This window comes from Emys orbicularis, chromosome 11 (genome assembly GCF_028017835.1).
Source record: "Emys orbicularis isolate rEmyOrb1 chromosome 11, rEmyOrb1.hap1, whole genome shotgun sequence".
NCBI classification, from domain to species: Eukaryota; Metazoa; Chordata; order Testudines; family Emydidae; genus Emys; species Emys orbicularis.
Window position 1 is genome coordinate 69757977 of NC_088693.1, and position 25381 is coordinate 69783357.

Here is a 25381-nt window from a genome sequence, read left to right on the forward strand (position 1 = left end):
AAAGAACTTTTAAATAAAGTCTACTGGAGGTTTTGAAACTCTCATGGTTTCGTGCCATCTTTTACAATCGTGGATGGTTTCTTAACTTCAGTGGAACTACTCCCATGAGTAACGTTAGCACATAAAGTCAGAGTCAGAGTTTGAGGCCAGGAGGGACCACTAGATTATCCAGTCTGACCTCCTGTATAGCACAGGTCATTGCAGGATCAGAGCCTCAATCGTTGACCAAAATAAAGAAACAAGGAAGTTAACGTGGATTTCAGAGACTGAACAATAAAAATACTTAGCTCTTCTGTAGCAATTCTCACCCATAAACCTCAAAGCACTTGACCAAGGAAGTTGGTATCATTATCCTCATTTTATAGATGGAGAAACTGAGGCATAGGGGACGAGTGACTTGCCCAAGTTCACCTAGTAGGTCAGTGACAGCACTGGGAATAGAACCCTGCTCTGCTGAGCTGCTCTCCAACGGCAGAACTATTGGACCATGCTGCCTTGTAAAAGACCATAAAATACTGATTTATTGTGTGGTTCAGTAGCCAAGACCCTGGCTTGAGGTTTGAGGCGACACCCACTAAAGCCAATGACTACACTCCCATTGACTTCAATGGGTGCAGGATCACACCCTTAGGACGCTTCCAGGGTAAAAAAAATATAGCTGGCACATGCCATCGCAGGCAGGCTAGGAACAGTGACCTTGATTTCAGCGAGCAGCCTCCGGGTGTGTAACTGTAACTTTGCACACACCTCTGCCCTGACTGTCACCCGCCTGTCAATGCCAGGATTGGTGCAGAGTTGCAACACCCCCTTCCCAATGGGTAACGGGAGTGTGCCTCCTGCACTATCCCTTTGGGAGCTGTCAGCTGCTCACCACTCCAGATCGGCCAGTTCCGTGGGGCAGTGTGCGCTGGGCCAGGGCCAGGGCCTGCCACCCCACCTTCTTTGGTGTGATTTGCATGTCTGGGTTACTATCAGGGAGCACCCCAATGTGCCCCTCCCAGGGCAGGGACTGCTGGTGTACCTGACAGTTATGCTAGGGTGCTGGGGGCGGGAGAAGGCTCTGTGAGCCAATGCTGCCCTCACACAAGGCCCAGCATGCACTGCGCTCCATGTACAGAGTCAAACCAGAATCGAGGAGGCATTTTATTAAATGAGAGGAAACCTTCCAGCGTGGGGATGAGTCACCCAGAGAAATTTGCCTGCCAGGCCGGATGATGCCAAAGTGGGGTGTCAGGATTTGGGTTCTTATCCGAGCTCAAACAGCAGCTGAGATCTGATTTTGGAGCAAGCGCCTGAACCGAATTGGTGGAAGTCACATTGTGTCTGGCTCCCTACCCCCAGCACCACTAACCCTGCACTCCCTTGGTCTCCCCCTTACCCTTCCTGTCCTCAGGTTCACATGCCTTCAACGCCCTTGTTAAGCTCTCCAGGAGTGAGGGCTGGCCAACTCCCCCCATGGCAGTCAGGCTGCTGGTGCTGGCTACAGCACCAAGCGTCGTTGGGGGAGAGGTGTGACAGCAGTCCTGCCAACACACACAGGGCAGTGGGGAATAACACTGCCCCTCCACACTGACCTGTCAATCCAGCAGCTGCCCCATTTGGATCCAAGCCCCAGAAGATGGATCTGGATCCTTCTGTTTTACAGGAAGTTAGACTAGATGATTAGAATGGTCCCACCTGACCTTAAAAGAATCTATGAATCTATCTTGTAGGAAAATTTGGTCACAGCCACAAGGGTCATCAAGAAACAGCTGATATCTTTGGGTTTTCCTCCTTACCCAGTCTGGAAAAAGTCTGCAGAAAAGGAAGGATCTGGAGCTGGAATTTTGGATATTTCCAGTGCTGCCCATGGCAACTGTAATATTTTAGCACCTGGTGTTCCCAGATTTAGTCAAGACTACCCTAGAAAGCTAATGGCCAAGGCAATGCTTTGAAAGTGGACTGTGTCATCTTCACTTGCTTGATCAGAGAATCCCGATTTAGATGAGTGATGGTCACATCAGGAATTCATATTAGGCAAGTTAATATCATCATATTGAGTCATACCCAATCAAAGGGCATCCATTGCCTTTGAAAGGATCCCGAAAGCCTAGCAGGTTAATCCAGGAAAAGGGATCCCACAAATCTCTCTAGGATCAGAATTGGCATTTGTTTCCACAGGGACAAAAGCCAGCACATATTCATAGCGCTAAACAGAGTGAAAAAGTGATGCTCCAATGATGACTGGGTTATATTTGATCTACACAACTTCTTCTGATACCCCTAAGTGCCATTAACACTACATCTGTGATGTCAAAGAGCCACATTCACCCCAGTAGCACAAAGAATTACCAGATTGAGCTCCATGGGCCAATGAGGACTACCCAGGTGTGGTTTTGGCTACAGGCCCTATCTCTAGGGCTCTGCCAGGAGCGGTCAGCTTTAAGTTCTGCCAGAGAATGAAAATGCACTTCAGGTGTGCAGTATCAGCACATCCACAGTCACACTCCCAGCTCAACTGTGCTACTTCAGTCTCCAATCCCTTAGCAAACTTTCCTCTGCAAGGAGACCAGCAGCAAGGACCATGCCTGCTCCAACCTGCGTAGTGACCGGAAGTGGAATCTGGCCCCACACTCTAAATGGGGAGCTAATATTGGTCACGTTGTGTATTTTTCTGGAATGTGCAGAAGGCCAAGACTGTTGTCTCCCAATAGCTTTTTAATTGTGGGCTGAAGGAAGGTTTAATATCTGCTTTGGATCCAGTATCTGGTTTTCGTGAGAGCTCTTGGAGAAGAGCAGCTGGATTATATTTTCCATCTGATCCAAAATATTTTACATATTAGAAAAACCAGGTTGGAATGGCTCAGGCACATAAATACAAGCAAAAAAAAAAAGTCACTTCAGAGGAGGATTAACCATTGGAATGGTCAAGTGAAATCCCTGGATCAGATGGGTTAGAGAAAAGCACTCGGCCCTTTGTTGGGCCTTTATAGGAAGAAACAATAGAGCTTGGATTCGAGTCATTGGTGTGATCCAACATGGATTCGAGTCATTGGTCTGACTAATACGGAACATGTATATTAATCAGTAAACATATTTTATGGGGGATTTTTAAAGATCGCCTTTAGGAAAGGGAATGGTCTGTGATTAACGCAGCAGTGTTACCAAAGCATTATTAACGTGAGGTTAGCACCTGGAACAGCCAACTGAAATCGGCTCCACTCTGCCAGGCATTGTACATGAACATAGCAAGAGACAGTCCCCTCCCTGAAGAACTTACAGTGTAAATAGACAAGACAGATACAGGTTTAGAGGGGGTTTTGCTCAAGATCACACAGCAAGTCAGTTGGCAGAAGGAACAGAGCCCATGTGTACCATCTCCCGGTCCATTGCCTGATGCAGGGCACCGTGCTGCCTGCCTTTTGAGTGGCATCAGCAAAGCAGGCAGTAGGCTAAATCTGTATTCTGTACTGATGTAGAGGCACTAAAAGCAAGCACTCCCGCTGCCTTTTCTTTCCATCCCGCCTGAGTCCTGACTCTTCTCTCCCTTGGCTCCCCCTACTGTTCCCTAGAGTGTATTGCATTTACTGGCTCCTGCTCTCCAGACGCAACTGAGAGATTGTTGTGGGGATGGAACACCATAGGGGGAATAATGTAATATAAAATGGTGCAATTCACTTCTGGTTTTAAAAGAAATCTCAGTCTACAAAGATAAAAGGACGTAAGGTGGGAGAGGAAGGGCATGCACCAAATATAAAACCTACGACAAAGAATTCAAAGTTGCAACAGATGGGAAAACAGAGCAAAAGAGCTACCAGGAATGGCATGATAAACAGCAATGGTGCCCAGTAACCGCCTGCTCTGAAGTGTGTTAAAAATGCTTCACCGCATTAAGGAGGAGCTAACGTAAACAAAAGTTTTTAAGCCGGGACTTAAAGCAAGTGACTCAGGGCCTGGGAGACAGAGATGAAAGTAAGCCGGTACAGGCCGGTACGGAGGACCGGTAAGATAAGGAGACTGGCTGAGGAAGGGAGAAGCCTGCCCCCTGCATAAGAACAGTTTAATCTCAGCTGTTCCCTGCGTGGTTCAGCCCCCGGGGTTAGGAGCCGTTTCTGGCATCCTTGTTAATTTCACTCAGAGTTGCTGGGGGGAGGGTGTGTTTGACCATGGCAGGGGCAGTTCTTTTCTGCCCCCGGGATGAGGGGATCTCTCCAATACTAATATACACAACAAATACAAGCATTTGGCTGCACAGCTTAAATCCAGAGCTAATAAAAGCAGGTGGAAGGGGAAAACTCACTGTCACATTGGTTTCTGTCTCCTCCCTCCTCCTCCAGCCAGGCTGCAGACAGTAAGGCTCTGCATTCCTCCCCACCCCCCACTCAGCAGGGGCTCTCCTCTAGGGTCTAGCTTGCAGTGAGCAGGGAGAATGGCTGAGATGCCTGCTGCTGCTGCCTGCAATAGGGGGTGGCAGGTGGGGGCTGCAGCTCCAACAGGAACCACTACCCACAGCAAAGCCGCCCCAGCCCCCGGCTCAGTCCTGGCACGTGGAAGGTGTGAGTGGGCCAGCCCAGCATGGGCAAGAAAGGGGCATCCATGGGAAGGACTGGATGGAGCAAAGCATCCTTATAGCAACTCCCATATTGGGCCATACAGCTACTCCTGCTGCTCTCCCTGTTGTCGTGCCATGCCTCGAGATGAATATGCTGCACATCGGCCCTTTCCAAGCCACAATTTCACATATGGCATGGAATTCCACTGAGTATAAGAAGGTCCCACACATGAAATGAATAGCAAGTCCGCTATTAGAGAAAGTTTTGTCAATTTCAGCCTCTGCACTCGGCAGGCAGGACAAAACAAAAAGAGATCTGAGATTGCACCCGATGTCCTAAGGACATTTCAGGTGTTCAAATCAATATCTAAAGAGGGTGGAATGAAAACTACTATTTCTTTCAAAGGAGGCACAATAATTTCCCTGAATATCCAGTTTTCCCCTCCAATCCCTTTGTGGTTTTGTCTATGGGGGCTATTTGCTTTCCCTGTGAATCTTTAGTTGCTTTAGCAAAATTGCTTTGCCCAAAATAAACCCTGATTATCATGACACATCTTTCCACCATGTTCTCCATGTTTTTCTTTTTAAACAGTAACATTTCAAAGAGGATCTGCAAGCAGTTTGGACATCACAACCATGATCCTCTGTTGGGGAGGGAATGGGATAGATTTGAACTTGGAAATGGTTCCTGATTTTGATTGTATTTTTTGTGTATAGGAGATCCCCTCATCCTGGGGGCAGAAAAGAACTGCCCTGGCCATGGTCACACACACCTTCCCCTCCCCCCACCCCCAAACAACTGGGTGTGAAATTAACAAGGATGATGCCAGAAACGGCTCCTAACCCTGGGAGCTGAACCGCGCAGGGAACAGCTGAGTTTAAACTGTTCTTATGCAGGGGGCAGGCTTCTCCCTCCCTCAGCCAGTGTCCCTGCTCCCTGCTGCAAGCTAGAGGGAAGCCCCTGCAGCCGCTGCTGAGTGCCAGGCAGGGGGAAAGCACGGCCTAGCGTTGGCAGCCTGGCTGGAGGAGGAGGGAAGACACGGAGAAAAATGTGACAGTGAGTTTTCACTTTTTCAGGCTTATTCCAATATTAAAGTTTTATTACAGACAGTATTTTTAGTAGTAGTAGTAGCAGCTTTATTTTCTATATCTATGTCATGCAATGGGAGGGATCCATGAAGTACGTAGGAGAGGTGGGTTGCTTGCGATTGGACCATATGGGTAAGAAATGTAAATTACTTTCACCCCTGCCCAAACCCCAGGGCTCACAGCCACCTCTGCATCTGGTAGCTCCGGGGGTGATTTAAAGGGCCCGGGGCTCCTAGCTTCAGCTGGATCCCCGAGCCCTTTAAATCCAGATTTAAAAGCCCTGGGATTCAAAGGCCCCACCTCTTCCGGTAGAGGCCACGCCTCTTCCGGTTGAGGCCCCTCCCCCTCACTCTGGTAAGTCCTTTAAGTTACTTTCACCCCTGCTAGGAGAGCTTTCCAGATCCTCCTGTCATGAGGGATTCTTAAGGGGCAGACTGTCAGCCCTACCCTCATGTCCAAAAGTGTCTTACTCCATGATGTCACTGGGAGTGCCCTGCTGCCCACCATAAGTGAGGGTATCACAAGCAGGGCCGGCTCCAGGCACCAGCCCACCAAGCTTGTGCTTGGGGCGGCACCTGGAGGGGGGCGGCGCGGCGCTCCGGCCGCCGGGGAGAGCGGGGCCACGGCCGGGCTCGCCGCCCTCCCCCCGGCGCTCTGGCCGCCCTCCCCCCTGGCGCCCTCCCCCCGGCCGCCGGGGGGGCTCCGCTCTCCCCCCGGCGGCCGGGGCTCGCCGCCCTCCTCCCAGGGCTCCGGCCGCCCTCCCCCCGGCCGCCGGGGGGAGAGCGGAGCCCCGGCCGGGGCTCGCCGCCCTCCTCCCAGGGCTCCGGCCGCCCTCCCCCCCCGGCGCCCTCCTCCCGGCCACCGGGGGGAGAGCGGAGCCCCCGCCGGGTCTCGCCGCCCTCCCCCCGGGGCTCCGGCCGCGCTCCCCTCCCCCCTGCAGGGGGTGGGGGCGGCCGGAGGCTTTTTTGCCTGGGGCGGCAAAAAAGCCAGAGCCGGCCCTGATCACAAGCTGATCTTACGTGTGCAGTGCACGGAAGGAACAAAGGGGAGGAAGGAAGGATGCGCTACTGGATAAAACATTGGATTGGGATCCTGAGTGACCTAATCTGTGCCTCCATTCCGCATCTGTCAAGCAGGGGCACTTCCCTACCATTTCGGGATGTAGCAGGGATAATCCATTAGTGATTGTGAGACGCTCAGACACTACAGTGAAGAGAGAGGTGGTAGATATGACAAGAGATGAAAGAAAAGTTAGGAGGGGATGTGTCAGCCATGGGACTGAGTCTCGGAAGTAGAACTGGGTGAAATTTTTCTTACAGAGCCTTTCCACACCAAACCATGGAGATCGGGGTCAACCAAAACAATTCGCAAATTCCACTTGATTGAGGCAAATTGTTTTGGAAAAAAGAAGAAGGTGTTTTCAGGAATGGTGAAACCGTTTGTTTTGGCATTTCCAAAACAAAACATTTTGACTTTTTGCTTTGGAAAAACATTTCATTTTGGATTTCCCCTCAATTTTATTTGAATTAAAAAAAGTAAAACTTTAAAAAAATCCCTCAAAACTGCAACAAAAAGTTTTGTTTTGATCAACATGAAACTTTTTTTTTTTTTGCCAATTTGGCCGATGTTAGGGGCCATAGAAGTCCACACAAAGAGAGAGAGCTGGAATATGGCACCAAATATTTCTTGAGGCTGTCTTGAGCACGTAAAAATCATTGCCAAGACCTTAGCAAGCTTGAGAGAGGATTGGACATTTATATGCATAGCAAGAAGAGAGTTGTAATAGTTTACTCTAAAAAAAAAATTCTTGGGAGATAAAACTTTATATTTCAGCACTTAAGCCAACCACTAACTATTAGGAATTAGGATGATAGCTTCATGCGGCAGGTTATCCAATAACTGCCTACTGCAGGGTTTCCTGCACCATTGTCAGAGACAGGATACTGGACTAGATGGACCACACAAGTGATCCAGCCGGCAATTCCTATATTCCTTTGATGCAACTTTTCCAGCATTTAAATTTGCCCTCTGTGGCATCATCACTCTTTTAATCACCATACAAAAGTGATTAATTAAACTGGGGGAATTACATTATTTTCCATTCAAACGCTCCACGTCGTCCACAGAGGACCAAGATGTTTCTCTCATCAATTTTCAGTAGATTTAGGTTTTGGCTCTGAAATCAAACATGGGCATCGGAGGGCACAGCCTAACTTATGCAGTCCAGGTATTGCTCCATATGCAGAAGCAGCTTTCATTATCCTTCCAACAAAATACCAACCAAATGTGGGTTGAGAGCGAAGTCAGTGATTTTAGGGTAGTTCAGTGTCTGGTGTTCCTAGCCTCTGTTTGCCAGAAGCTGGGAATGAACAAAGGGGATGGATCACTCAATGATTACTTGTTCTGGTCATCCCCTCTGGGGCACCTGGCACTGGCCACTGTCAGAAGACAGGATACTGGGCTAGATGGACCTTTGGTCTGACCCAGTAGGGCCGTTTTTAAGTTCTTATGGTTTCTGGCACAGTATGAAACATCTCACTGTGAAGACACAAAGCAAGAGTCCATGTTGCCAGTTTGACTGAAAGCACAGATAAGAACCTGGCTGAATAGTGTGTGTATTGGGGTGATTTGATATTTGAAGCAGTACAATAACAAGAGAATACCTAACTGAAGAAGCCCTTAGACAATGAACTGTATAAAAATAAAAGCCATGTAAGTGAAGCCGTAGGTGCTCATCTACTGTACAACAAATGCTGTTTTATTATCCATATGTTATAGGATAAAGCACCATCTCCATTTCACCCTAAAAGCGGTTTCATCTCAGTGGAGGGCAATATAATGTCTATGTAGCAAAATGTGTTCCCATTGTGCTACACACTAGGGAAGCACATCGGAAGACAGTCCCTGCCCTGAAGAGCTAGCCAAAAAATTTCCCGGGATAGGGTTTGAAATTTTTTTTTGGTAATTGTTCAAACGTCTCCTTTTGACATTTTTGGAATGAAAATTTTGCTTTTGGGGTCAAAATGAATTTTTGTTTAGTTTAACATCATTTTTAGTTAAAAATGTAAAACATGATCTCATTTGAAATGAAACATTTTGAAATGATCAAAACAAAATGTTTCAGTTGATCTCATAAAATTTCTTTTTGCCTTCAGATTTCTGGTTCACAAAAACTGCCAAGGTTTTGAGTTTTCCTCCTGCTTTGGGATGGGAAAATTTTTCAATATCTCAAAAATTCTTAGGAGGGGGAAACCATTTTCTGCCCAGCTGTCTTTACAAGTAATAAGGTGTTTTCTCTGGGTTCATAGATCTATAGAGTTAAAGGCTAGAAGGGACTATTTGAGCAGCGAGTCTGACTGGCTGGTTGAAAAACAGGAGGGATATTTCACCAAAAAATGTCAACATTTTTCTCAATTTTTTTCAAATTAAATAATTTGGAATTTCAAAATGGTGTCAACGGTTTGGAATTTGAGAAGTTGTGACGAGCCCTAATAAAAATAGAAAATATTTGAAAAAAATATGGGAAGTGCAGAGACTCCTGTACAAAGTAGAAACAGACTCCAGTGGCCAACGCTCATAAGTCTTGAAATATTTTGATGGATTCCTTAAGGCCCCAGCTCCTGGAGACAAGTGAAAGTCCTGTGAAAATGTCAGTGTTCATTAACATTGTAAGATTCTAGCACTCATGGATGCAGAGAAAAGCTTGAAAACTGAACTTGAGTGTTTTCTAAAGATTCAAAAACAAGGAGAGACATAAATACATAAAATCTCTTTGTTTATTTTTATTTTAAAAAGCCATGATTTTTATGCCAATCTCATGATTTTTGGTGATGATTCAGAGGAAGGTGCAAGGAATTCCCCTTAGGGGAAATTTCTTCTTTAGCCCTGTCAGTGAGTGTTTGGTTTATGCCCTGAAGCACGACGCTTTATATCTCTCATGCATTTTTTTATCCTAACTAGTGTGGAAATTGTCCTTATCCAGATAACTAAGCCTTTAACTGAATTCTACTAAGCTTGTGGATAAGGGCATCACCCAGGTGACAGTGCTTCTTAGCTTCAGGATACCAAATGATACTCATTTTCCATGTGATTCACAATGTATTCCTGCCTCTCCCCTCAGATATGCTCCATATTGCAGGTGCGTCACTTTCAACACTAGATCCCCACCAATTCTTCCCGGACAGCTCCCCCACCCAAAGAGCGGATCATCACCCAGTCCACAATAGGCTCTTCTTTTGCTCTCCGTGGTGCATGTTCAACGTGGATTTTCCTTTTCTTCACTCCCCCTTTTACTGTGTTCCTCTGATGATGCAGAGCTGTTCTGGCCGGGGTTCAGGCTTGGAAGCACTGGCACGAGACAGAGGTCTTGCACAGTAGGCAGGAGGTGCCGAGCTCAGCCTGGTGTGCCTTGGAAGCCAAGCTAGTCAAACATTTATTTGGACTTGCCTCCTCGCAGGTTTCAAGCACTTAATTATAAAAGGGGCTGGTGGGGTGGGGGAGGGGGGTTGTTTTGAGGTTGTTGGGGTTTTCTTTTTTGTAACGCCCCCATTTGATTGTGGCTAGATAAAAATAAGGGCCTGATTCTCATTTACAAAAAGGCTCCTTTCCAGTGTAAAAGGGCCTGTAAAGGTATTTCCTGCCTCCTTTGTACTCCCAGAGGAGTGCTCTAAAAGTGCCTTAGTGTAAATGCAAATCAGGATCTGACTATCGCATGCTGCCTGAATGATCTAATCAAAGGACTCTGTTTTTAATTGGAAGCAGAGAGGTTGAACTGCTCAGTGATCTCTCTCTCACATAGGACTGTATTTCCTAGTGCATCTGCCTGGGGTAGAGGCAGACTCCATGGAGGATGGTTTCATGTGATTAGTTATTTGTGATGGGAATGCACACAGGCTGGAAAGGGCCTGTCTGGGAAGTGATCACCTATCCTCTCTTTTCACTCCCAGCACATCAGGCATCCCAGCTCAGCTTTCTCGGGCCTTTTAAGGAAGCACATCATGTCACTGGAATCTGTCCAACGGCTGCATTCCGGCTTGCACACATGGAAGCGATTGTCGGTCAGCTGGGAGAGCATCTGCCAACGTGGCCGGGGACTCAGACCAAAAATAACGTGGTGCAGCTCTTCAGAGGCCTTTGCAGAAGCAGCTCGGGCCTGTCTGTCAACTAGCAAGCATTTGCTTCAACGTGCAGGCGGCCAAACTGAACTCGTGGATACATTAATTATCTCCAGCCATTACATTTTCCCTCCTTGTGCTTCCCCGGTCTCCAAGTGAAGCTGTCCAGTTTCAAGCAAAGTCTTCTTACCGGGGCTCAGAGCTTGGATCGTACTATTCAGTTACGACTGGGCCTGATCCACAATGCTTATTGAAGCCATCCATTTTTAACTAAACACCGCTGCAGAGATATTGGTCTTCCCTGATTCCTAGCTCCCTGATCGGCTGTGACTAGACTGGACTACAGCAAAGGAAAATCAACAGCTTCTCCCCAATGGAAAAATTCTCTGTGTCTAACTAGTCTGTCATTTCTGTATCACAAATGGGAAAACCTCTCAGGGATCATTCTTATATCATAGAATATCAGGGTTGGAAGGGACCTCAGGAGGGCATCTAGTCCAACCCCCTACTCAAAGCAGGACCAATGCCCAACTAAATCATCCCAGCCAGGGCTTTGTCAAGCCAGGCCTTAAAAACCTCTAAGGATGGAGATTCCACCACCTCCCTAGATAACCCATTCCAGTGCTTCACCACCCTCCTAATGAAATAGTTTTTCCTAATATCCAACCTAAACCTCCCCCACTGCAACTTGAGACCATTGTCCGATTATCGTGGGAGGGATACAGCACCTCTCACTATTGCCCATTAAACACAAACAAACAAAACTACACATGGCAAACCCAGGAGCAGAATTGTGTATGTTCTTTGTGAAGGATGGTTTTGTGGCTAGGACACTGGATTGGGCCTCAGAGGAGGTGGGTTCAGTTCCTGACTCTGGTCCAGACTGCCTGTGTGACCTTGGGCAAGTCACTCAGTCTCTCTGTGCCTCGGTTTCCCCCTCTGTAAAATGGAAATAATAATACTTCTTTGTCTTGTCCATTTAGGCTACAAGTTCTTTGGAGCAGGGACTGGCTCTTAGTATGTGTCTGTACAATGCCTAGCATCATGGGCCCTGATCTCCTTCGAGCCAGTGCAAAAATTGTGATTAGAGCAGAAAACAACATCATGCCACCAACCAATTTAAGAGACATGATCTGCAAATGTAGCTGCGAAACCTTTGCCAAACACGAGTTCTTCCGTGTTCCCTTTTCCCTAGTCCCAGAATGGAACAGGGCCACTATGCCATAGGCAGACAAGAGACTGTCGCTTTGTTTTCTAAGGCTCTGTAAAGAACTAGGATGAGGATCCAGGACACAAACTATTCACCCCAGAAGAATTCTTCATCTTGGGAATAATTTATACCCGTTGGTCTTCTTTTTCCAGGTCTTCTTCTGGCTTGCTTTTTGTCATATACTTCCCGCTTACCGTACTTGAAGAAACACGCAGCACTTTCTTCTCTTTTTATTTTCTTTCCAGGAAATAAAATCCCTCCAAGAAGCTGCATCAGCTGTGATCTTACTTAGAATTTCCAGCCCAGTTAAGAAATTCTCCTATGTTCAGTCATGTCACTTGTCCCTCACATGACTACAGTGTCATGTTTACTGCAATTACTGCAGCTGCTCAGCACACCAAACCCTTAGGGTACCGGTAGTACGCTGGATGCACCACAACTCGGAGGCAAACACTGTAGGTGCGTCCGCAGCTAGACCTTGTAGGCGCCAGCCCAGATGTGTTCCAATAACCACTCAGACACATGGCTCAGGGTAGGTATTTCACTAGGACTGGCAGGGAAGGACATGGATGCAGATACCATAGGTACAACTGAGTCTTAAACAGTTACAGTTCAAAGTGAGGAATAGCTGCTCGTCTGCATCCCTGGGGCATCCCAATCGAGCCTCAGGGCTCTTCACGCCCTGCTGACTGGGGTGCTCTCCCCAGTCCAGTCTCTATTCCAGCAAAAGGAGCATGGAGGTTTCCAGGCCAGGCGCAGTTCGTGTCTCATTGGGTCCCCTCTGTGCAGGCTCCCTGCCCAGCTGCTGCCCCGGAAGTCCCACCTAGACCTGCACCCAGCTGTAATGTCTGGCACTCACAGCCTGTTCCACGTGCGGTTCTGTCCACAGTTCCTGGGGCTTCTCGCCAGCTCCCTGCTGCCATGCGGCTCCCACGCCCAAACAGAGCCAGGCCACTTCCTGCTTCTCTCTCCCCTTATCTGGGTAATGGAAAGAGAAGTGCAGTGGAGAGCGGACTGATGGGAGCTGTAGTCCTGTACTTTGCAGATCCATCAGACTGAACTGTCTTCTGGACCAGCCTCTGGCTTTTTCTTTTTAAGTTACTGCACTGTAAATAGATGCCATAGAGCAGTGTTTCTCTTGGTGGGGAGGAGGGGAAGGGCACTGAAAATTTAAGTACAATCTAAAGCAAAAGAACGCTTGCTCCCGCTCTCACAACACACACCCTTCAAGGTCAAGTATTCTCTGTCATCCCATCAAAACATACCCACAAATAAATTTCACAGGCTTACCATAGTTATCACTGATATCTTTTTCACACCTAATCTTATAGTACATGTAAGGGGATCATGGACATTTTTTACTTCAAAGAAGGGGTTGCCATTCAAACATGGAAAGGTTGAGAAGCACTGTCATAGAGCATAATGGAGCTCACATCAAAATATGTCGAGTGGGAGTGTGCAAGATTTACTCACACTGGTGAGCATCTTTACAAGTCAATAGCTTCATAGCTTTGAAGGCCAGAAGGAAGCACTATGATCTTCTAGTTTGACCTCCTACATAGCACAGGCCATCGACTTTCGCCCAGTAATTTGTACGTCAAGCCCATACCTAATAGTTGAGTTAGAGAATAATGTTTTGAAAAGACATCCAATCTTTATTTAAAAACTTCATGTAATGGAGGAATTGACCATGTTCTTAGGTAAATTGTTCCAATAGTCAATTATTCACACTGTTAAAAATGCACACGTTATTTCTAGCCTGACTTTTTCTAGCTTCATCTTCCAGCCATTAGAGCTTGTTTTATCCCCCTAGATTAAAGAGCCCTTTACTATCAAAAATCTCCTCATATAGGTACATATAGACTGTGGTCCAGTCACCTCTTAATCTACTTAGTTTATCAAAGAGAAGGTTAAGGACTTGTCTACATGAACAATTAGTTCATGGCAAGATAGGGTGTAAATCTACCTTACACTAGCCTGGTGTGGACTAAGTATCTGTGTGGATCTGGCTGACACACATTAACAGGTCATGTATGCATTTTGTTCTAAGCTTTTTTGAAATGGGAGTAAATCAAACACATTAATTAACTGTTAATGCACATGAGCAGGGTCCACAGTTAGCCATTGGCAGGCTAGTGGATTGTAGATTCACACTCCAGCTTGCTGCAAACTAAATGTTTGTGTAGACAAGCCCTATGTTTATTAAATTTGTCACCATCAAGCTGATTTTCCAGAGCTCAAATAATTCATGTAGTCTTTGGGGCTACAATTATATAGGACTAATAATAAATACACAATGTGTGATGGAGTTTTGAAGTTGCAAAGAGTTACCCAAGTGCTAAATAATTTTAGCTTTAGCCTTATTCATCTGTACTTTATTAGAATAATGTACTTTTCTACAGATGTACCTGTGGTGAGCTCTCTCAAGTAAAATAGTTTTTAATTAAGTTGTAAAGTATATGTACAGGAAGTTTTTGTGGTTTGTGTACCAGTCACCACTCAACCTTCATTTAGCAGTTCTGTTGAAAGACCAGCTGCTCCTGGAAGCTGGAGTTATTGTAGAAAAAATTATGTTTTGGGGGGGACATTATACTAGAACGTTGTAGTTAAAAAATACCTGAAAGCCAAGAAATTCAAAGTTAAAATGATATATTCAAAACCCTCCCCCATACAATGGGAAATATGAAACTGTGCAGGTAAGGTACCTCAGGTGACTTGGGTTTTTGCCCTTGAATCAGCTGTGTGCAATGCTTCACTTAATGGTGGGATAAGTCCACTACATATCTCACAGCTTAATTACTGTTTGTAGTGCACTTTGAGACCCTTAAATGAGAGAGAGAATTTGATAGAATGAATCAGTAGGGATCAACTTCATTGTTACTATTATTCAATATTTAATATTCATGTTACGTTACAGCCCAGAGGTCCCAGTGAGTATTAAAGTCCCTTTGTGCTAGGCACAGTATAATCAGAGACAGACCTGGTTCTTTCTCAATACAACTTGCAATCTAAAACATGCTCAGCATTTTAAAAGAACTGCATCTCAGCCGACAATAAGCATTTTCCCAAGATCTATCTCCTGTGCATTCAGATAGGCAGAACTAGCAAGATCATTTGCATTAGCACCTTCAGGTGATATCCAGTAATGTTCTATTCACAGGATCACATCTGCTTTTCAGGTAGGAAGTTCCACGGTATGGCTCAGACAGGAGGACTCTCAGAATTGGGTGTGTGATAGGTAGTAAAGATTTTCAGCATCTGGAAGCTATTCATTGACATGAGTTGAATTTAGCCAGTTCTAATGGACAACTGCCGGTAATGTCCCATCACCTTTACAACTAGCTCCCTTGCTGGCAGTCTCAGCAGTTAGATCAAGGATTGAAAGAGCAGAGAGACTGACAAATAAAGGTGGCTCCTCCAGTTCAAAACTGAAGCAGGGTGATGCAAAGAAGTTTCCATAGTCACTGTCCAGAAAGCATCTTTTCAATTGCTCTTCAAAATACTATAATTGACAGCAGGGGAAATGGAAGTCCTCTCTAAACAGAAGCAGCAGCAGCAGAAAGAGTAAGTGGATGACTAGAAGAAAGGGAGGAGAAATGAATCCTGGAGATTCAGGGAGATGACAGGTGGGAAATGTGGAGTGCTAAGCAAATCGAGATGCAAGACACTTACATGGACAGATACTAGAACCTCTCAGAATCTTGCTACGTTCTTGGCAATGGTTTTTAAGTGCTCAACGCAACATCAGGAAACATTTGGTACTGCATTCTAGCTCTCTCTTTCTATAGGCTCAAAAACATGACAAAGACAGTCCCTGTCCTGATGAACTTACCATCTAGAAGACAGACCTGGAGAAGACATGACGCTCTGGGACACCCCGAGGCAGAAGTAACTTGTCATTGATTTATAATGTTAAAGTGCCATGAGGGGATCTACAGTGTCCTTGTAGAGACAGGACCACCATCATATAAATCTGCATCAGAAAGGTCTCCTCTAAACTACCTAACCCATCCCTGAACAACCTCCAAGGTCATTATTTTTAACTCCTGCTTTCAAAGAACAGACTTGTGCCATTAATAACAGAAGGCTCCTGCACGATCTGCTGTATGCTATGCCTTTTCCTTAAGATTTACAGTATCTGATGTTCCCCATCCCCTTTGATGAGGTGGAAACAAAGATAAACATTAAACGTAACTGAGGCTATGTCTAAACTAGCACTTTTATTAGCATAACTTATGTCGCTCAGGGGTGTGGAAAAAACACCCCTCTGAGCGACATAGGTTACATCGACAGAAGCGCCAGTGTGCACAGCCCTATGTCAGCGGGAGAATCCACTCGTTGGAGGTGGTTTTGTTTTGCCGATGGAGAGCTCTCTCCTGTTGGCATGGAGAGGCTACACGAGCACTCTTACAGCAGCACTGCTGTGTCGCCGTAAGCTTGCTAGTGTAGACATGGCCTGAGATCAAAGCCAATGCCTATCAGTATGTGGAAGCCAGTATTATGGAGCAGAGAATGCTTCCGTTTAAAGAAAGCACCTTGGTGAAGTGTGATTCATAGAGAATTCCATGGACTCAGCATAATTCAGGGAGGTTCTATACACATGTGTGTATCGGATAGGGAGTAGCATAGATTCTGAGCACAGAGCAAAAGAGATCTTCTGAAATGTATTGCTAGTTATGGAGAGACCTCATCAAAGACTCAGCAATTCTACTCCTGGCAAACATGACTCGACATCATTGTTCACACAGGGTCTATTCCCTCCTTGGCTTTTTCCTTTTTATGGGCTTTTAGGGAAAGATATGTGGATGATTAACGGACTGATTCAGCTCCCACTGAAGTCAATGGGACTTTAATAGGAGCTGGATTGGCTCCTAAATGCTTATGTGGAGTAGAAGTACAAAGTGATTTCTGAAGGGACTGAGACATATCGATGATCAGGACCATTTAATAAAATCTCTCCCCTCCAAGGCTCTGCTCCATAGGTGCTGGAACTAGGAGTCCTGCCTTGAAGTAGTAATAACAACCCAAATACATGGTTTCTGACTTCAGCACCCCCAGCATAAAAATTGTTCCAGAACCACTGCCCTGCTCTTCTTCCCAATAATCGATATTTTTAGTCAGAATAGTTGATGTTCCCACACTAAATCAGAGCTCTGACCTTGCTCACAATATGCATGGTATTTGCCATTTGTCCTGCATGAGCCGTATCTACCTCTGTAAACATCTACAGATGGAAAGTGCTGCATTAGTCCTAAGCACTATTATTATTCTAATAAAGCATTTACATAGGCTAGTGATTGGCTGGCACAGCAAACACTGTTAACTCTGGTATTAAGCTTTTGTTTCATCGCATTGTGCCATTTTTTACGGAGATACTGACAGTATCAGGAGTTGGGTGGGGGAGGTTCTGTGGCCTGAAATGTGCTGGAGGTCAGACTAGATGATCATGATGGTCTCTTCTGACCTTAAAGTCTAGGAGTCTATCAGTCTAAGCCCTTTTCTCAGCTCTCCTAGAAGTGGGTAAGAATACGTCTTTTTAGTCTAAAAATTGGGGTGCTGATTCGCTGGCCACCAGAGAATTTTCATGTATTTATTTATTGTTAATTTAGAACAAAATTGGTCAAACTGTTTTTGATGTACAGTTCAGTAAAAATGTACCACGCTTTCACCTTTTGAACATAATTAACCCAAGAAATCACTGCAATAAGATAGTGGGAGCGAAAGGTTGGTACAATTCTAAAGAGGGCTATACCCATTTTTATAGACATATAAGAATAACCATTTATATCAGATTGTATAAAAATAGGTGTGTAATAAATCCTCATGCTTCATGGAATAAGCCAAACAGTAATTGTTGACTATGGGTAAATTATTCTATAGCAGATGAGCATGGAGTTCCCTGTACCTTCCACTGAAAAAAATCAGACAGCATACTTGACTAGATGGGTCACTGGTATGAACAGGAATAGCAACTCCTATGTCTGTGACAGACCTGGGAATCAATTCCATAACTCTTGAGGATCAATCCCTGACCTTAAAACACAAGACTATCTTGGGTTCAGTAGGTGCTGATTTTGGTCTACAAAACCCCTATATGATGGGTCCTGTCTATACAGCAATGGACTGATTCTCTCCTCATGCAGTCATGAAGGCTGAGATCAACTTGGGTGCAATTACTACCTAGATTATACGGAGTGCGGGTGTCGGGTTATTTTGTTAGGAGGGCCTTGACTTTTCAGTGCCACACTGGTCTAAAAAGAGTTGGGGCCTTCGGATCGTTACAGAATAGTGCAAGGTTGATCTACTCTCTCAGGCATTTGCAGGAGGGGCCTGGTTGCATGGCCTTACTTTATTTTGGAATGGAGATCTCACACTGTTCAGTAAGTCTTGTAATTTGACAAAGCTAGTAGCATTTGTAAACCACTCAGGCCAAGCCTTCAAGGTCGTTTGAGGACAACTGAGATAAGGATTGCTCTGTTAGAACGACTAGGGAGTTTATAGGCTCCACAAGGGATAGCTACCAGACCAGAGAGCCCTTGGCATATACCCAAGATGATGGAATGCACAAACTCCATTGGCGAAGCTTCTGGTGCTTGCAAATTCTCCAAGCCAATTAACTCTGAATTTTTTATGATTTACTATTTATATTACCGTAGCACCTGGGAGTCCCAGTCAGAGACCAGGACCCCATTGTGCTAGGCATTGTACAAACATAGAACAAAAAGATGGTCGCTGTCCCCAAAAGCCTACAGTCTAAATATAAGACATGGGACAACGGATTGACAGACAGACAGGGAGTACAAGAAAACAATAAGACTATATTAGTTAACATGATATGCTGTTGTTGCCTGGATTTTTCCACCCTTTTCTTTTTATTTCTTCTCTATCCAAACACACACAGGTAAATGAAATGCAGTGTTGCTGGTTCAGGTCAAAATATCAAGCATTCAACAGTTAAAAAAGTGCAATGGTTAAGGTTGCTCCCGCCATGTCTAATTCTGCGAGGTTGTAAATAAGTAGCATTACAGAACATTTTGTACTGCTGCTTCCCTTGTAAAATGTCCTTTTTTCATTTCATTCCTCCGTTATTTATGCATCCTGAAACATTTTTGGATGTGAAACGGAGCAGAGCTAACCACTGGTGGCAACGTTTGGAATTTACTATCTTCTGAGCATTCGCTGTCTCAGCCTTTACATTGCACTAATGCTAGAGTTTGGCCTTTAATTATATCCACCCTTGGAAACTTTTATAAGAAAATTCATAGTGGCTCTGAAATATTTTATTAGCTAGTATTAAGTTTATAGCCTCTGTCAATGAAGTCAGTCTAAGCATGCAGCACTTAACTTATATATTGAATCCCCTTCGTTTCAAAAAGTACTATATACTGTTGATGAAATGTCATATACTATAGATTTTGATTCTTAAAGGCCAAGCTTTTCAAAAAATGGGTGTCTAGAATCCTAAGTAATTTAGAAAATCAGGGCACTTATTTAGGTACTTAAATATGGATTTAGAAGCCTAGCTTGAGACAGCAGGCCCTAGATGGAAAGAATGGTCCTGTAGTTAGAGTACTAAGCTAGAACTTTCTGGGTTCAATTCCTTCCTCCACCATGACTTCCTGGGGGACCTTGGCCAAGTCAAAGAGGCCCCACAGAAGTAATTAGGCTCCTAACTTCCCTTCAACTCAATGAAAGTTGAGAGGCTAAATACCTTTGTGGCTCTTGGCCTAGTCTGCCTGGTGCTCAGTTCCCCATCTGCTAGGGTGACCAGATAGAAAGTGTGAAAAATCAGGACGGAGGTGGGGGTAATAGACACCTATATAAGAAAAAGCCCCAAATATTGGGACTGTCCCTATAAAATCGGGACATCTGGTCACCCTAGCATCTGTACACATGGGATAATAGCACTTTCCCATCTCAAAGAGCTGTGGGTGGCTAAATACATTACAAATTGTCAGGGGCTCAGATAGCCCAATAATGGGGACCATGTAAGTACCATAATGAGATAAACCTTAACTTGGAATGATGTAATATTTGGCGCTCTCTCTCTCTCATGTTTGTTGTATTTATTTGCTTTTTTTCCCTTTCAGAATTGATATTTTATATCTGAAGAAATACTATGTATTTCACTCAGCAGGGAGGAGCACGCATGACTTGGCTGATGTACCTGGACTTCTCTCCAAAAATGCATTTAGTCCAATGAAACTGAGTGGCAAAGATCATGGCTTAATTGTCAGAGCAGGATACGTAAATGAGATGCACTTGAACGGTGCCAAGTGATGAAATGTTAAGCTCTGATTTTTAATACAGGCATTGCCAAAAAAAGATAAAAGAAGGAGGAATAAAGATTATATAAAGATGCTTAGCCATCCATTCTTATTCAACGCAGTATTTAAATCTCTATCTCAGAAGTTCTCTTTGTGTGCTATATCCTTTTCATACATATTTCTGTTTAGACTGCAAGCTCTTTGGGGCAGCAATTCTGTCTGTGATGCCTTGGAGTAATTGTCAAATAATCATCAACATAATGTCCCTTTTCCTTTAATCAGAGCACTCAGGTCAATACAGTCTACTTAACAGTCTATAATGGGAAATTGAAAAGCTGAGATTTCGCTCTCCTTCTCATTAGTCCTCTCCAATTTGAGAAGAAAATGACAGTAAAGAAAATGCAATTTAATTTTAAAAATAACCCTGCAGGAAAATAACCTATTTCCTACTGCAAGGGAATCTGGACAGTATTGGGAACTCAAGATTTGTTTGCTTTGTGGCCTGCATGGATTCAGTATCTCTCTGTTCCATTCAATGTCACTTCTATGTTTATGTGCAGGATATTATTTAGCCACTAGATGTCTCACTATCCACTGTACTGTATGCTGTTCCAGAGAGGGCATGCTCCTTGGAAACAAGGGAGACAAAGCTGGAACTCAAGCTGTGTGGACACCTGCTTGTTTGGGTCTGTAGCCATTTTCTTTACCAAACACCTCCTCTTCGACAAGGACTGTGATTCCATATAGCATTACATGCCTGCAGCAATGGCACCTGCTTCATCTATGACCAAAGCCCTGCTCAAAGACCTGACATTTTGGAAGCAACCTTACAGCCTAAGAAATCCTCCCAAAGCCTGAATCTGAGGCCAAAATTCTGAGAGAAGGGAAGGGTGAACCACTAGGGCTCCAGGGTTAGAGGATTTGGGTATATTCAATGTTATAGTTGAATTCTGGGCAAAATGATGGAGAGAGTAAGCTATTCGGGGTCGGGACAGTCTTTCTGTTCTGTGTTTGTACAGTGCCGAGCACAATGGAGTCCTGGTCCCTGGCGGGGGCTGCTAGGCACTAGCACATTACAAATAATAAAGAAGACAATGATCCGTCATGGGCTAGGTGCAAAGTGCCGCTGAAAGCTCTGTTTGTGTCTAACGGAACCGAGCAGACACGTCCCAGGTTCATTCCTGCCCTGGGACGAGAGCTGAAAAGATTGGGCTCAATGTCCCCTTCTGCTGCATGGGGTGGAGGAGAGCAAAGATGTGCAAATTCAAGCCCCAGGTGGCCAGGCGTGGAGAAGAAGAAAAATGGAGGCTAGCTGTCAGGGTCCTGGCTGCGGGTAGTCGAGGCCAGAAGCCACGGTCTGAACTGGTGTTGCGCCAGAGGGTCAGATTGCAGTTGCTGAGCCATGATAAGTTAAAAGCCAAGTGGATCAGTCAAGGCTGGGCTAGTGAACAGTGGCAGGCCGGGTTATGAGGAGCTGGGCAGGGGGACCTGGAGATGGGAATGAGGCAAGGTATCAGGAACACAGCAGGGTCTGTCTGTAGCAGCAAGCCGGGGATCTACCTAGCTGCACAGGCAACCTCCAGGTGTTTCCCCAGGTCTTAAATAACATGCCTGAGCCAATCAGGAAAACACAGTCGGTACCACCAATCAGGGCATCCGTGGGCAGGCATCCAGTGAAACCTGAGCCTGCAGAACTCATAGGCTGCTCTACCATGCTCCACCCGAGCTCTTGAACAGCAGCATGGACGTGGCAGCCACCCAGGCAGCAGACCCATGTTCCTGACCTGCGGATCCTCACCCGGTATTTCTCTCCACCTCCTCTTGAGCTGGTATTGGCAGCAGCCTCTCCATGGCATCTGGGTCATCTATGGACCTGTACTATTCCAAGGTGGGGTCTCATGCCTTCTGTGATGGGTCCTGGGAGAGTGCAAACTAGCAATGGTTTTGTATTTTTCTCCCCTTGGTGATGAAGGGACGAGACAGCCCCCCGGTGACTACCCTCCTTTTTTATTGACTCTGTCCCAAGAAAAAAGGGGCTATTGTCTCTGGGTTTCTATGTGCCTCTGAATCTGGCACAGACACAATTTTGTCAGGTCTTGGATACCCACGAGATCTCGGAATAGCCAGGCTGCTTCAGACCAATGGTCCAATTAGTCCCGTATCCTGTCCCCAACAGCGGCCGATACCAGCTGCTTCAGAGGAAGGTGCCAGGAACCCTGCAGTAGGCAGTTATAGGATAATCGGGGGAAAGTTTCTTCCTGACCCCCATTCGCTAAAAGCCGGCTTGTGCCATAAAGCACTAGGGCTCATAGTCGTTCAAAAATTCTATTTTTTTTTCCATTTAATTTTTTTAACTCGCGGTATTCTTGTCCTCCATATTAATGTGCAATCCTTTTCTGCTAAGCTCTTGGCTTCAGGGGTATCTTGTGGCAGTGAATTCCATAGGCTAATTATGCATTGTGCGTGGAAAAACCTCTTTCCACATGCATCTTCTCGCACATATATTTATATCAATCATTTATTATTACTACCCGAGAGGCGGTGTCCCCCGGGTTCCATAGTGTAAATTCTACGGCAATTTTAATCCTAACGAATTTTTTAATTTGTTCATTCCCCACCCCTGACCCCACAAATCCCAAGGCAAAAAAGATTGTCAAACGGCAGAACACGACTAGCTGGAAGTGAAGTCACTCTTTAAAATTAGACATAGTGGGGTAAACAGTCCCAGCTATTTGCTGTGTCTGTGTTCCAGATGCAGAGTGATTTACAAGACAGGGAGAGTCGGTCTCTTAGCTTAAGTTAAACAACTTGGGTAGATCCAAAACAGATGTCTAACCTTTATCTCAATTTCTACAGAGACAGAGGGAGCAGACAACGGGGGAGAAGGGCAGAGAAAGCGACAGCTAATGGAAACTAAAAGATCTTCCAAAGGCAGCTCATAAAAAATAAATATGAAAGCCATCAGCCAGGAAAGTTTGCCTTAGCTAAGGCTATATGTTTTGTTTTGACATTTGCTACCATAGCAACCACTGTAAGAAAAGTGATTTGTGATGACTTCAACGTATTGAAGTATTCAAACCTTCTATTCAAGCTATATCTTGGGGAGATTTTATCCTAAGATTCACTGCCAGGAAATGGTTTTGGTGGATAATCAAGCCCCTGGAAAGTGGTGATTTGGGGAAGAACAGATTGAGAAAGGCAGCAAACAGTACCTCGGGCCAGATGCTCAGCTGGTGTATCCTGGCACAGGTCCATGGAGATCACCTGATTTACACCAGCTGAGGATTCTGTCGCCATAGATGGTAGCACAGAAGTAGTACAGAGGTACACAGGGCTCAATTCATAGGAACCTGATATAGGCATTTAACACCAATGCAATCCAATTTGTTCACTGCTTTCTTCAAGTATGGCTTCCAGACTTGGACACAGTTCTCCAGCTGAAGCCTCACCAGTGCCAAATAGAGCAGGGCAATTACCTTCCACCATAGGCGCCAACTTCTGCTGGCGCCGGTGGGTGCTCGACCCACCTCTGCCCCCAGCCCTGCCCCGATTCCACCCCTTACGCGCTCCCTCCCGCCCCTGTCCCACCCCCATTCCAACCCCTTCCCCAAAGTCCCCGCCCCAACTCCGCCCCCTCCCTGCCCCTATTAGACTTCTTCCCCAAATCCCCGCCCCAGCCCCGCCTCCTCCCCTGAGCACACCGCGATCCCACTCCTCCCCCCTCCTTCCCGGAGCTTGTTACGCCATGAAACAGCTGTTTCGTGGCGGCAAGCACTGGGAGCTAGGGGGAGAAGCGGGGACGTGGCACGCTGAGGGGAGGAGGCGGAGGCGAGGTGAGGCGGGGGGCAGAGAGGGGAGCTTGGCTGCCAGTGGGTGCAGAGCACCCAGCAATTTTTCCCCGTGAATGCTCCAGCCCCAGAGCACCCACGGAGTCGGCACCTATGCCTTCCACATCTTTGATATGACACCCTTGTTAATAAACCCCAGAATGATATTAGCCTTTTTTGCAACTGCATCACATTGTTGACTCATATTTCCTCAGATCCTTTTCTGGGATACTACCACTTAGCCAGTTGTTCCCCATTTTGTAGCTGTGCATTTGATTTTCTCTTCCTAAATGTAGTACTTTGTACTTGTCTTTACTTAATTTAATCTTGTTGATTTAGATGAATTTTCCAATTTGTCAAGGTCATTTTGAATTCTCATCCTGTCCTCTAAAGTGCTAGTGACCCCTCCAAACTCGGTGTTATCTGCAAATTTTATAAGCATACTCTTCACTCTGTTGTCCACATCATTAATGAAAATATTGACTAGTACCAGACCCCGAACAGTCCCCAGCAGAACCCAACTAGATACATCCTCCCAGTTTGAAAGTGAACTAGTGGTAATTACTCTGAGTATGGTCTTTCAACCAGTTTTGCATCCATCTTTTAGTAATTTAATCTAGACCACATTTCCCTAGTTTGCTTATGAGAATGTCATGTGGGATTGTGTCAAAGGCCTTACTATAATCAAGATATATCACACCTGAAGCATAAGGGTATCAGTAGGCCAGTAACCCTGTCAAAGAAGGAAATTAGGTTGGTTTGGCATGATTTCTTCTTGACAATTCCATGCTGGCTATTCTTTATGGCCCTGTTATCCTCTAGGTGTTTACAAAGTGATTGCTTAATAATTTGTTCCAGTATTTTTCCAGGTACTGAGGTTAGGCGGACTGGTCTACAACACCTCAGGTATTGCTCTCCTTTTAAAAAAGATAGGTACTATATTTGACCTTCTCCGGTCCTCTGGGATTTCATCCATTCTCCCTGAGTTCTCAAATATAATTGGTAATGGTCAGGCCCGCCAACAGCAATTCCGGGCTCCAGGGCAGAATAGTCAATGCCCCCACTAAAAAGGGATGGCTCAGATTTACAACACTACTTTTTATCCTATTGGTAACACATTAGAACCCACTATGGATAAGTTGTGGCATTGCTTGATCTAGGCAACTTTTTTTTTTCCAATTGCAGCACCAGTATTAAACAAATTGCGAGTTTAAGGATAAGATGTAGAATTTATTATTACGAATTCTTTATTTAAATTAAATAAATACATTATGGAATGAAATTAATTAATATATACAACATTTAAAGAAGCACAATGTAAGAAAACATCTAAAGTATCCAGT